The sequence below is a fragment of the Mycteria americana genome, chromosome 11, assembly GCF_035582795.1.
Source record: "Mycteria americana isolate JAX WOST 10 ecotype Jacksonville Zoo and Gardens chromosome 11, USCA_MyAme_1.0, whole genome shotgun sequence".
Classification (NCBI taxonomy): Eukaryota; Metazoa; Chordata; class Aves; order Ciconiiformes; family Ciconiidae; genus Mycteria; species Mycteria americana.
The window spans coordinates 11,915,517-11,928,434 of record NC_134375.1 but is presented as its reverse complement, the minus strand read 5'-3'; the positions used below and the strand labels follow the sequence as shown (position 1 = coordinate 11,928,434).

The 12,918-nt window shown below is 45.4% G+C and overlaps 1 protein-coding gene across 1 annotated transcript in view; it reads left to right on the top strand.

Moving 5' to 3' along the window:
* The first annotated feature begins 2,698 nt into the window (after positions 1-2,698).
* Positions 2,699-12,918, top strand: part of ITPR1 (inositol 1,4,5-trisphosphate receptor type 1) — a 180,303-nt gene continuing 170,083 nt past the window's right edge. Inside the window, exon 1 of the mRNA XM_075513607.1 lies at positions 2,699-2,842. The gene's annotated coding sequence lies outside the window, so the exon portion shown is untranslated. The remainder of the gene's footprint in view (positions 2,843-12,918) is intronic.

Below are 12,918 nucleotides of genomic sequence, written 5' to 3'. Positions count from 1 at the left end.
AAGGTAGCAATGGACCAGAGTAAGGTTCAAAAAGGAGAAAAAGAACAGAGTTCTCCAACAGCAAAAAAAAAAAAATCTCTTGCAAGGTGTTTTCCTGTGACTGAAATCACATATGTGATTGGGCTAAACATCTATATTACAGCACTCTAAAGACTGAAGTGATGTCTACCAAGTAGTATTTTTTTCACTATTTCCTCTCTGAATTCTTGAACAGTTCTAATTCCTTAGACCCTCATTGTGTATGTGCGTGTGATGTAAGCCCAACCCCTTGTTTGCTACTGAGCGAATAGGACTCTATTCCCCATCTCAGGGGCTACTTGCTGTAGTTCACATTATCAATGAAACAGTTGCTTTAAGAGAATAACTCTATGCTACTTCTGAGTGTGAAATTTTTCATTCCCAGACTGCCCTACTTTTTCACCTCTTCTTAAAGCTATAAGATTATAGGAACCTTATGAACTCACCATGCCTGCAGCAGCATCCCAAAGCAAGTTCCTAGAGAGAAATGGAAACATTTTCCACTGTTGGAAATTTTCATGATTATCTTGTCTTTGTCAGTACTCCTTCAAATCTAGCAAGTTCTTTGCAGTACTTGATCAGTATTTTTGGCTGAAGGGCCTTCAGTAGCACAAACTCCACAGCCTTTGAAGAACTGACCAAGACCCAGAAGCAAATGTAGTCCATGAGAGAAAACGTAGCCTTTGATATTCTGCCTTCCGGAGAGGCTGCAATACCAGAGGACTGGTAGGCTGCAGAAGGAGCAGGAGGCAAATGACATGACTGCTGGAGGAGAAGCGTGGAGAGATGTATGCAACTCTTCGGATAACGAACTGAGGATTTGCAGGCTGGGATAGAGCAGAATGCCTCCTCTGCTGTCTCCTACGCATCCCATATTCACAGAACTTCATACTGTCAGGTTGGGTGTGGCTGGGGGACCCGTTCATCCTCTGTCTGTGGGAAATCCCCCAAAACTCTGGCTGACATTACATGCAATTTCTAACATACTGCTGCTGCTCTTATTTAGCACTCCATAGATATTTCAAGGCATAGTGCCAGTGTAACCGCTAAAGGTGTTCAGTGGGCAAAGCTCTTTGCCACTGGCTCTAGTGACAGTCCTTATGTCACTGCCTAAGTGCATAGATGTTCTAGCCATTCGCTGTCCTCAGCCTACTAAACTCATCCAGAGATTAGATTTGATTACATGAGAATTCATTAGGATTACCTAATGATATTAGGCACCATTACTCTGCCAAATTTCTGATGAGTAATGGCTTGTAGTATTGCAGCCATTTATGAAAACCATAGAACTCTATTCACTGACCTTTGCTTATGTTCCTAAGTCATGGACTTCAGCTTCTGCATATTCTGGCTTGATAGCCACAATTACAACTCCTCTGATGTTCCTTTTTAGTAAAGAACCAATATAGTGCTGGGTTGTGTTGAATCGGACCATTGGCTGATCTGGGCTTGTTGCCTTTCTCCAGCAGCAGTCTGCTGCTGTAGAGAGAGAAACAAGCCATGAGCATGGCAGCAGCAGTTACTCACCAGTTCCTATCTGCTGTCTCAGGCAGCAGGTAGGTGCGGGTGGAAGCGAGAGGAGGGAAGTGTTTTCTTCACCTTACGCCAATTAAAGTGATACAGCAGTTCTGCAGCGCAAACATTGCAGCCACTTCAGTGAGGCACTTTGTGCTGCCAAACACAGCAACTTGGACCCTACAGAGGGCATAAAAATTACAGTATTATCTTGGATGATATACCTTGACTAATATTTTAAGGACAAATAATTGCATAATGTAATAGATAAAAGGAAGTATTACCTATTTTTTATCACTGCTGGTCATTCTGGCTTAAGTTGCGTTGTCAGTAGACAGGCTTTAACGTTAGCAGCATCCCTATGCCAGATAGTCTTACCGAAGAGGAAACCAAGTAAAACTCAACTACTTTCAAAGTTTTAAACTCTTCTGCAAAAATAGCTGGTTTACCCCACATTACCACATTTCCGTACAGCTGACCGTTCTCAGTGAAAGGCTCTTGTCGTCCAATAATTGAATTACCCCAGAAGTGAAAGCCGCGTGTGTAAATAACCTTGCGAAATCTCCATCCCTCGTATGTAAGCGCAAGGGTTTCAGCGTGATCTCTCCGCTCTTGTGCACTTCCCAAACCGCGCTGAGACCTGCATTTACGAAGTATTTATTTTTCCTGGCTTGGTTTTCTTGCGGTTTATGTGGCCGGTAAAACAGTGCCGGTGCATCCCGCTACCCCTCGGCGGCAGGTGGGCGCTTCGGGAGCGCTGTCTGCTCCCGCCGCCAGCCCGGTGCCGGGGCTCTCTGCGATCCCCCCTTCCCCCCCCCCCCGACGAAATACAGTTCCGAGCCCCTACACTTAGGACGACCGCACGTTTTGAACACACAGGCCTCTGAGAGTCTCGGCCACCGGCAGGAGCTGACAGCCGGCGGAACCCCCGCGGCAGTGCCCGGCCCGGGGAGCCCGCGGCGCCGGCACCGCTCCGGGGGTCGCCCCGGCCCGGCCCGGCCCGCCCCGCCCCGCCCCGCCCGCCGGCTCGGGGCGCGGCGCGGGGCACGCCGGGAGTTGTAGTCCCGCGGGGGCGCTCCCCGGCGGCAGCGCGGCGCCGCCGGGACTCCGCTACCCAGAGAGCCCCGCGGGGGTATATAGAGCGCGGCAGCGAGCTCCGAGCGCAGTAACCATGTGGATGTGCAGCTGAGGCGGCGGCGGGCGGGGGGAGCTCGGCGCAGCCTCCATCCTAACGGGACCGGGCAGCGCCGCGCCGCCAGCATGGGGCTGCCGAGGCGCCGCTAGCCCACCCCGCCGCCACCGGAGCCAGGTAGGGTCGAGGCGGGGGGCGGGCAGGCAGGAGCTGCGGCAGCGGCTGGGGAGGGAGGCGGCGAGCCCGCCCCGCTCCGGCCGCCGGGGCAGCCCCCTTCCCCGGCCGCCGTTGGGCTGCGGGCGCGGGGCCGGCCCGGGCGGGGCGGGGGGGCCGGGACAGGCAGCCCGCCGCCGCGCCGGTGCTGAGGCTGGGCCGGCGGAGCGGTGCTCGGCGGGGATGCCCGGCCGCGGGAGCCCCCGCTGGAGGGGGCAGAGACCTCTCCGCCCTCCCGGCTCGGCGGGGAGCGGAGCCTGGTTCCGCAGCGCTTGTGGGCGCCCAGCTGTGCCGGGTGGGGGTGAGCGCTGCCGCCCCCGGGCCGGGCCGGGGTCGCCGTCCGGGGCTCGCCACCGCCTCTCTCCGCGGGACGACCGAGGCCTCGGCGGCGGAGCAGCGTGTCCGCTCCAACTTTCCCCGTGTTTTTCCTCTCGTACTTGAGGCACAGTTGCAAGGGATGTTTCGCGTTATGTAAACACTTGCGAGCGCTGATGGGGACTTGGCTATGGGCGATCTTATTCTTAAATGGTCAAAAGCTGGGCAACTGTGGGTGTATATTTCCGAGGGTCTTGGTAACTGGTCTGACATGCCAAATATTTAGCTGTTTCCTGGACTACAATAACTGGACTTAAGCATGGGGGGGGAGGGGGCACATGTGCATTTCCCATGTACGTGGGATGTGCCGTACTTCTGAGTGGGTTTACGTCTTCATGCTAAAAGCTGAATTATTGCTGGTTAAGCTGGTTGTTTTGGGGCTGAAGACTGCCTTTTGGCTCCTCTGACTGTGCAGGGAGACTACGTGTGCCCGTTGCTTCACGGACCCTTGTGTTACCCTGCATGTAGGGAGGCTTTGCTGTAGAGCTGCATGCAGCAGTGGGCTTGATGCAACGGCGAAGGCTTGGGGTCGGTCAGGCTTCCCTCTCTAGTATAAAACCTCTTTGCTCCATGTGGGATCAGTCTGGCTCACAGTAGTTTGTATAAAAAACTCCAACAGGTGAAAGGTTTGAATTACTGCATCCAATGTATTGCCTTACGCACCGTGCAACATGTGCCTGCGCAGCTGCAGATGGATTGGGCTGTGGTGTTACTACTCGCAAATCTGGAAGGGAAGACATGGCTAATACAGTCCAGATCCTTGCCTTATGAAGATTTAGTGACTCGAAGTCATGCGTGGAGTAGTGTGTGTGTGTGGTAGCTGTTCGTTTTATTTATTAATGAGGGCCAGTACCTGTGCATGTGTTTTATTTCTTAAATATGCACTTTGTTATTTGCCTTTGAGTTGCTTTTTCTGTGCTCAGAAATTTGCCTGGTATCCCAGGACTTCCAAACCTGTTGAGCCAAAAGACTCGCTGACTCAGAGCCCGGTCCAAAGGCCCACCTCTGAATTGCTTTCTTCACGGGGTTCAGCCGCATGAGTGTGGGATACAATATGAAGCCAGTATCCATTTCTTTCCCTCGGTGGTTTCTCTGTGGCTAAGTTAACAGGCTACCAGGCACTCAATTTTTTGTTTGTTTATTTTCTAAACCTCTACTTTAAGCCAATTTCCTTGCACAGCAAATATTCCAGGTTCTAAATGCTCAGTGGTTTTGCCGGTGTAAGGTCAGTGCCTGAAACAATAACAGTGTTGCGTGGCATTGTGACTGTAGCAAAGCGTTGGTTGTCCAGCACTGGTTGTTCAGTGAGTGGAGAAAACTGGTGGCATCTATCGGGCCAAAAATTCTGGCGTAACGGGACACTTAATGAAACAAATGTGAAAGTTGATTGCTATGGAAACCAGCAACTTGAAATGGTGCAAATGTGTAGTGGTCAGTGTGTGTAAACCAAAAGAGGAGTCATTGTGGAAATGAAAAACACGATTCCAGTGTTTTTTCAAAACAAGCTGTTAGAGGAGTGCTGTCAAGTAAGCTGTTTGCTGAGCTAATTATTTTTAATGTGTTCTTTAAGCCATCTTTTGTTTGTCAATTACATTTTTTTCTTCTTAAAATATCTTATTCCACCCTGAGATTAAAGTGTTTGCTTAGATGAGTTTTTTCCCCATCTGCTTGTTTTGCAGTGTTGATTAAGCCTTGAAATAGGGAGTGATCTGGTTTCCTCTTACAGGGGTTCATAAATTAGGAAGTAAACAAGCAGCAAGAGTAACTTTGGTTTGCCTTTGCAATTGTGGGGTGGAGCTTAACTGTGGGAAATAGTATATTTTTCTAAGATTTACTAGTCCTGAACACCATCGTTGGAGGGTGGAAAAGGCCCTAGTGAAGAACACTGAAGGGGTGAGCACTTGGTCAGTGTGTTTCTTCAGTGACCGTTGGAGCCGCAGGTCTGGGTAAGAACAGCTGGATGGAGGAGTTGTACAGGGACTGATAAACAGGGTGGAGGGTGGTGTAAATGACAGCTATGGTCTCTGGTTATAAACGAGGAGTGCAATGCGATCTTACTCATGGCACTGTGGAGAGGATTGACCTCTCGCATCACCTCAACAAATCCATGTTGGCGTGGGGTAGACTAGAAAGTGGAAAAATCAAGTTCAAGTGAAGAAATAATATCAAGTCCTGGCAGCTCACAAGTGCCATCGCAACACAGGGTGAGACTTGCAAACCAGGACGTCCTGCTGTTATATGGTGTGAGGTCTTGGTCTAATTTTATAGTAACTCTTCTTGTAAAGGCAATGCTGAATGAGCATTACAATGTGGCAGTGTGAGGAGATGGCCAGTCACCTGCAAGGGCAGCAGATTTTGGATGAAATGTGCAAGCAAGGTTCCAGCTCCTCCAGTACTCTGTGTGTGTGTGTACGCCAGGGGAAAGGCGGCTGATCAGATACCTACTGGTGTGGTCCAGAAGCCCATTCTGGAAGCAGGAGCTCCTTTCAGCTGCTTCCTGTAAGATGGGCTGGTGTATCCTGATAAATTGCTGAAATGGACAGCATTGAGGTGAAATGTCTTTTTCAGTGCTATAAAGCAGTCTTAAAACAGGACCCAGGTATCTGGAGCCTTTGTCTTGTACCTGCCCTACGACAAAGCAGTCAGAAGAGCAGGTGTAGCCTGTTCTGGTTGTTTTGTTGACTGCGCTGTTCCCCTGTGATGCTGTGCATGGTAATTCTTCAGTGCATAGCGTACTCCTTAGGAGTATCTGATGTGTCAAGTTGCAGAGCGTACTGGGAGTCTTTGAGACATTATTACCCCATAAATATAAGATAGTTGTAGGATTATGTCTTAAAGATGGGAGGAATATCAAGATCCCGTGGGAGGTGGGATGAGGGTAGTGGCTCTGTAGTAGCTGATAGACGAGCTGCTCACTCGCCCGTGGGTGAGTGTGAGGGAAGGCAGCTTCACCAAAGCAGCTTATGGAGGCCAGAGGGGTTTAGAGGTAGAAAATGGTGTGCTGCTAGAAAGTTACGTAAATGTAACGTTTCTGTCACAATGCAACTGGTATTGTAAAAATCCAATGCAACTGGTATTGTATTGTACTGGTTTGGTAAAAATCTGCCTACAGTACATTCCAAATTAGTTTCCTCTGCTGCTGAGATAGCACTTTCACTGGTTTCTGTTGCTTCAGTAGCCTGGAGCCTTTTTTCTGCTTTTTTTTTGGTGATAGCACAGAAGATGAGTTAAAAGCCATTGAGCAGTTTCATATAGTGGCCTATGCTGGGTACAGACAGGTACTGCTTTACTGGGTGCTGTAAAGGAGAAGACCTGAAAAGCTAGTGGACAGTATCCCTGGGCTGCTAAGCCAGATCCTGTCTGTGTCCATAGCTATTCAAAATTATTCCTGTGCTCTTCCGCTGTGCATCTCCCAGAGGCTGCTGTGGGAGGCAGGATGCCAAGCAGCACAAGCTTTGATCTGGCTCAATATTCTTTTTGGATTTCTGTTCCCACCGGACACTACAAAAGCACTACAGCAATTGTTGCCTGGTTCTCTGTCTTGGCACCGATGGACAGTGGCTGGGTATGGAGGCAGAACCCTTTTTTCCAGGGTGCTGCAGCTGCTCATGAGATTGGCAGAGGCAACCGCAGGAAGCATGTGCTATTCTTGCTTGTTCTGTACCTGTTGAGAAAATAAGTTTCCAAGTCTTCAGAACAGTTGTGCTTTATGGGACCAAATTCCTTTGGGGAAAAAATTAAGATAAAATGAAAACTACAGGAACTGTGATTCACATGAGGAAAGCTGCAAAATTCAGCTGTGGATCCTGAACTCAGAAGTGTTTCATTTTCATAGTTGTGGTTTTGGTTAAGCCTATCAAAACTTAGATCAGAACTTATTTTTCCTTCCTAACAGTGTTATATAGAGAATAAAATGTCACTTCAGATCTGAGCAAGTTAACCCTCTAGAGAGAAAAATGTGTATGGAAGTATGCGTTATTTTGCTGATTTATGGCTTGTGGCAATGTAACTGCATCCTTGTATGCCAGAATGCCAGTGTGAGGAGTGTTGCAGAAAGCTGAGTGTTCATATCTCACTGATTGTTCAACTGAACAGGTTGTCAAAGGATGGTGAATAGCTCAGAGAAAACTGAATGCCAGATGAAGCAAATTTCTGCGTTAGGATGTTAGATAACGTTTCTGCTTTTGGAGTAATCTGATACTAAGCTATAAGGAAAGAGGCTTGGATACTGAATCCAAATGTAATGATGTACACAAACAGTTCATTCTCTCTTCATCCCTGCCATGTGCATGATGTCTGCAGTCAGAAGACAGTAATCTCTGCATATAGATGTAAGAAATTTCTGATCACAGTAGGCCAAAAAATGGCTACTGCCAAAAGGCTGTAGCTTTTTTTTTTTAAATTTATGGGAATTGTTTAGAAGCAGTTTAGTATGAAGCTTTTACAAAAATTTCTTTTGTGCCTTGGCCCATCCTATCCACTTCTTCAGAAATTCAGAAATCTGCCAAGAGGTTCTGAAGAAAAAAGTTTTGATTGCAGTCCAGATATGTCCTGTCTGCATCCCACTCCGAGAAGAGATGCATGGACACAAAGGTGGATACATACCTGAGTTGGTGGTTGATGCTTGAGCTAAAGGGTTAATTGAAAACTTATTATTAAAATAACTGCAATGTCCTTGGCCACTCCTCCGTCTGTAAGGGTTAAGTAGATTCAGTTGCTAATGTTCTTTATGAGATAAGATGGTACAGTATTTTGAACCTTTTGCTTCAGAAGAATAACTTGTGCTTGCATTCTAGAAAATTACTGTTGGGGGGCCAACACGTACAAGTCAGCCTGGGAACTGGAGCCTTCATCTGTAAAGGAGCCCAGCCCATCAGTTTTTTTTAGATCATCAGGTCTCAAAGTAGGTCCCCTGGCCACCAGTGGTTTTCCACACATGCTAATCATGTGCTGGTAGTGGCTCCTCCTCTTCGGCTGCTTGTCACAGGCACTTAGGTTTTAGTCTGCAGACCTGGATGCCTGCTGAGGTGTCTAGGAGGGAAGAGCAGTGAGCTTACCCTTGTAAGGGTTGCTTCATCTGGAAGACAAGAGAAGACTTACAAGCCTTCAATAGGAGAGACTTGCTAGTGGAAGAAAAGCATTAACTTTATTGCCGGTGGGGACCCAAGGCTACCAGGAGACATCCAGCAAAGCCCAGTCGTGGAAAACGACACCAGTGCCACGATGGAGGCCAGAGAACCCCCACCAAGGTGCAGTATTGGCGAAGGGAGAAATGGGAGGTGTAGGACATGGGAAGGGTGAAAGTGTTGGGCAAGTAGGGTCAGAGGGAGATGAGCAGATGCAGGCGGATGAAGGCTAGTGAGATGGACAGACAGAAGGAAAATACTTTGGTAAATTTAGGGAGTATTGCGTTTGTTAAAGAGTGTGTATCTTGTGAGGAAGGAAGCTTGGAGGCTTGATGCGAGGAACGGGGTGGTAGGAGACAGCCCGTCTGCGGTGAAGCCTCAGTAGATATACGGCCGTGCAAAATGAAATTGGGACTGTTCTGTACCGTCTTCTTCCCTGGCCATTTTTCTTCCTTGGCCAAACTCCAGTTGGTGTTATAAACCAAGCTTGCTCTCTTTCCCCATGACATTGGTCATTGGTTGCCCTGGTTCTTTTGGCATGTTCCAACTCTCTCCTTCTAATAGAAATATGCTGGAAAACACAGTGATTATAGGGGCCTTGTCCAGAGGCTGATGTCTAAGCTGCCTTCTCCCATCAGGGTTAGAGCCAGTAAGTATGAACTTCAGTAAGTATCAACTTCAGTAAGTGCTGCTTACTTTTAATGAGATTAAAAAGATGCTGTCAGGTCATACTTGGTTTGAAACAAAAAATGATTTTTTCCCCAACAGTGTATCTCTAATAGATTTTCTTTTTTCAGCTTTCTGCAGATGCCTGTCAGTAGGATCCGTCAGTCACGTTTCTTACATCAGTCTGATGGCTGCTGTATAAGATATCGCTGTCAAAGTGTAACTTCTGCCTAGCAGGTTGTTATGAGTGTGTTACTTTCAACCTGAATTTTCTGTAACTAGCTTGTCTGGTTGCACTGAGCAAATGAAAAAAAAAAAAACCAGGCGTTCTTTCTGAGGAGAAAAGGATGTCGTGTATGTTTGCTGTTCTGTATTGAGGATTTATTGAGGTTTAAGTTAACAAAATGAGTTACTTTATCTCTTTTTCCCTTTTTCTTAAACTGACTTTTGTTGCACCTATGAAATAGTAACTTCTGAATAACTTTGTCATTGATATGCTAAAAAAAGTTATATTTATCTGTGGAGTGGCAAATAGTATGAATAGAATGTAATTAACTTGGCCATCATCTTGCTGTATGAATTTACATGCCTCTTCCGGCTTCCTTCAAGAAAAGGGGGAAACGTATGCTTGATTAGATGTGCAATGAGGCTGAGTTTCCTCCTGGGAGAAGAGGGGCGGTGTGGACCGGTGGATGGGGATTCAGGAGACCTGTGTTCAAATCTGGGCTCCGAGTCTGACCCGCTCTGTGTCCTTGAGAAAGTCATAGCGCTGTGCTGCTTCCTCCTTCCCCTCTTCCACACCCTCCATCTTGCCTGTTCAGACTGCAAACTCTAGAAAAATCTGCTGCGTTATAAGCGTTAGGAGGAAAAATACTTTCTCTGAGACAGTGCATTTCTCTTCTTTAATCTAACGGTTCATCAAATGACAATTTGTTGGCAGATAGCAGGCTCCTGGACATGAAAGGTTGCGGTTAAATGGAAAACAAGATCACGTGGTAGCTAAATGTACCATGCTGATATTTTTTTTAATGTGTAATCTCTAAAATGTAACTACAAGTGCATAAAATTAGCAGTGCTGAACCGTCTCAAAACCTAACACAATTCCTGAGCTGCCTCCCACTGCAAGCATGCGAGGGCAAGGATCCTGATGTTTGAGATGGCGTGGCTATGGGTCCCCAGTGCTGTTGTAGTTTCCCGTGGGCTACAAACCGTGTTGGTGGTTGAGAAACTGCAGGATTTCGCTCTGCTGTTGACTTGGTGCTCAGCTGAGGAGTGAACGAACTTCCCTGAGACGGCCCGCTCGGTGCATGGCACTTATCCCAGGTGCCTGTGCTCTGCTACCCAAAATCCGTTGTATTTGCATTCCCTGGTGTGTGCAAAGAGCTCCTTTTAGATTTGCTAAGTCAGAAGCTTTGCAAATGACAGAGCTTCGTCCTGCAGCCCCAGAAGAGTGATTATTCACTAGATGATCTTTTAAATAGAGCACTTCCTCCTTGCTTTGGCTGTTTTAATGGGATTCTTACGAACTTTCTCACAGCCCTCAGGGAGGAAACCTTCCTTTTTTATTGAAATAAGAATGGGAAACATTGGGTTTTGGTTTCAGTTTTTAAAAAGTTAGCTGCACCTGTAAAAATAGATGCAGAATGCTGGGTGGGTGTTATCCAAAAAGCCATGGAAATCATTAGAGAAATGTTAGGAGAAACATTGGATCAAGCCTATAGGGCGAAATTTTCGGCCAATTAATCTTGTTGTAAAGTTTAGTTTACTAAATTATTTAAGCACTGGCCTTTCACTTAAATCTAGGGAGTCAGGGTTTGGGTGCATTGGAAAAAAAAGTTAGATTGCTTGTTCTGATTTACAAATATTAAGGACCCAATTCCATTTGATTCAAACACACTGACTTATCCCAGTCTTGTGGATTCTCAGTTGATCGAGTCTTGATGTAATGTTACCGATACCTGTTAATTTATGGATGATTCTTCACATGTATAGCAATAGCTTATGCCATTAAGCAGTCCTTTATGTTTGCTTTTTTGTTGTCTCTCTACTCTTAAACTCTGATCTTTTTTTCTGTTAAAAACTGAAGCAAAATTAAACTGTCACTGTGGAGTTTCCCGTCTGCAGGAATGAAGTTGAAGCAGTTAAGTATGGTTTGAGATTCTATTCTTACCTAAACAACCTAAATGGTGAAAAAGACTTTGATAAAGTGCTGCTCCAATTTCTGTAATGGTACAAATAAAATTGCCAGTCTCTATTAAATTGAGCACTAAACCACAGTGAAAATATGATAGAGAACCGAGTACATCATGGGACTGCAAGGCACAGCAAGGAGCTTTTTTGCTCAAAACAAACATCATTAGAACCATCTTAAAAAGATTAAGTAATTTGTATCCCAGTTGCTGGAAATCAAACTGTTGGCAATAAGATATATTTGGTCTTGTTTATTTTACAAATAGGATTTGCAGTCATAGGTCAAAGTATTAAAATCCCACACAAAGCAGACACATGGAACATGGTATCGGCAAAATAGCTTCAGATTCTTTGAAAAGCCTTTCAGGATTAAATTGCTTGAGATGAGGAATAGCATATTGCAGGAATCTTGTTACAAACAGTCCCTGTAGGGAGGGACTTCAAAAGAGGGCCTTGACTCCACTATTCAAGGAAAGCAAACTTTCAGCATTGCTCTGAAGCCTGTTTTTTCTAACTTAGCATCAAGATCTAGATGAGTGATGGGAGAAATTAGTGTGAAATGTTTACAAAGCAGTTGCATTTCCTATTCTGAGATCTTCAAAAAGCAGCTGTCTCATTAAGGTATTTGATATTTAACAGTCAGTTTGATTTCTAAGTGTTTGCACTGTTAATTCTGCTTTAACTACCATTATGAAATGTGTTTTCATGAGCAAATGGATTGAAGTGTCTCAGAGTTGAATTTCAGTGACTGTATCAAACTTACACTGGCTTATGTAAGGCCATCAGGCTAAGCATATGATCTGCTTGTGCCCTAAAATATGACTGAGTCCTTTCAGTCTTCCTGAAAGCCAGTGGAAACGTCTGCAGAACTTCACCATCAGTGTGGAGAGGAATGGTAGTGCTGATGGTAAAGAGCTTCGTACAAACCCTGTCAAAGTGCTCAGTTTGCATTTCAAGATTGGTTCTTTTCATTGGCTTTTGCTATATGAAATGCAGCTTGTTTTGAGGATATGCAGAAAATAATCTTTAAGGAAGAAAACAATAAAAAATGACCCCTATAATTATGGCACTTTTCAGTCAGAAGACCAAACTCGTGGTCTTGTGATACAGATTTGTGTTCACTAAAGCAGTACAGAGTAGTAGGGGAAAGGCAAGTCCTAAAACTCTTGAGGAAAATAGAAAGTTTTCCTGGGTTTAACTCACTGGCTGGATTTAGCTAATGGGTTTTCAGATCCAGTCCCATAGAGCAAAGCTATAGAATGGCAAAATGACTTGTAAAGCAGTACCTTGCAATTCACATGAAATTCAGCAGGTTTCTATATTTATTTTTTTGGGGTAGCTTCTTAAACAGAGACTTAATTTTATTTTCTGGTGCAGATAAACTGTATATAAAAAATACTTAAAGACGCACTAACTTTTATATAGATAATATACATGAGGAAGTCATCACCAACATAATTAAAAGAATTCAAGCTGTCAAGGCTTAAAAAATACTATAGAATGTGCTCATCTTTCAGGTATTTTTTTATGTCTATGGGTAGATATAGTCTACTTCTCAATGTACAGTCCACTTCTAGTTCACATTTCATTTCTCATCTTAAAAATTAAGTCTGTCTTTCTGTCTGTCAAAATTAGTCTTCAGCTTAGTGGGAAAAGAGCAGTCTTTTACAAACTTGTGTGGCT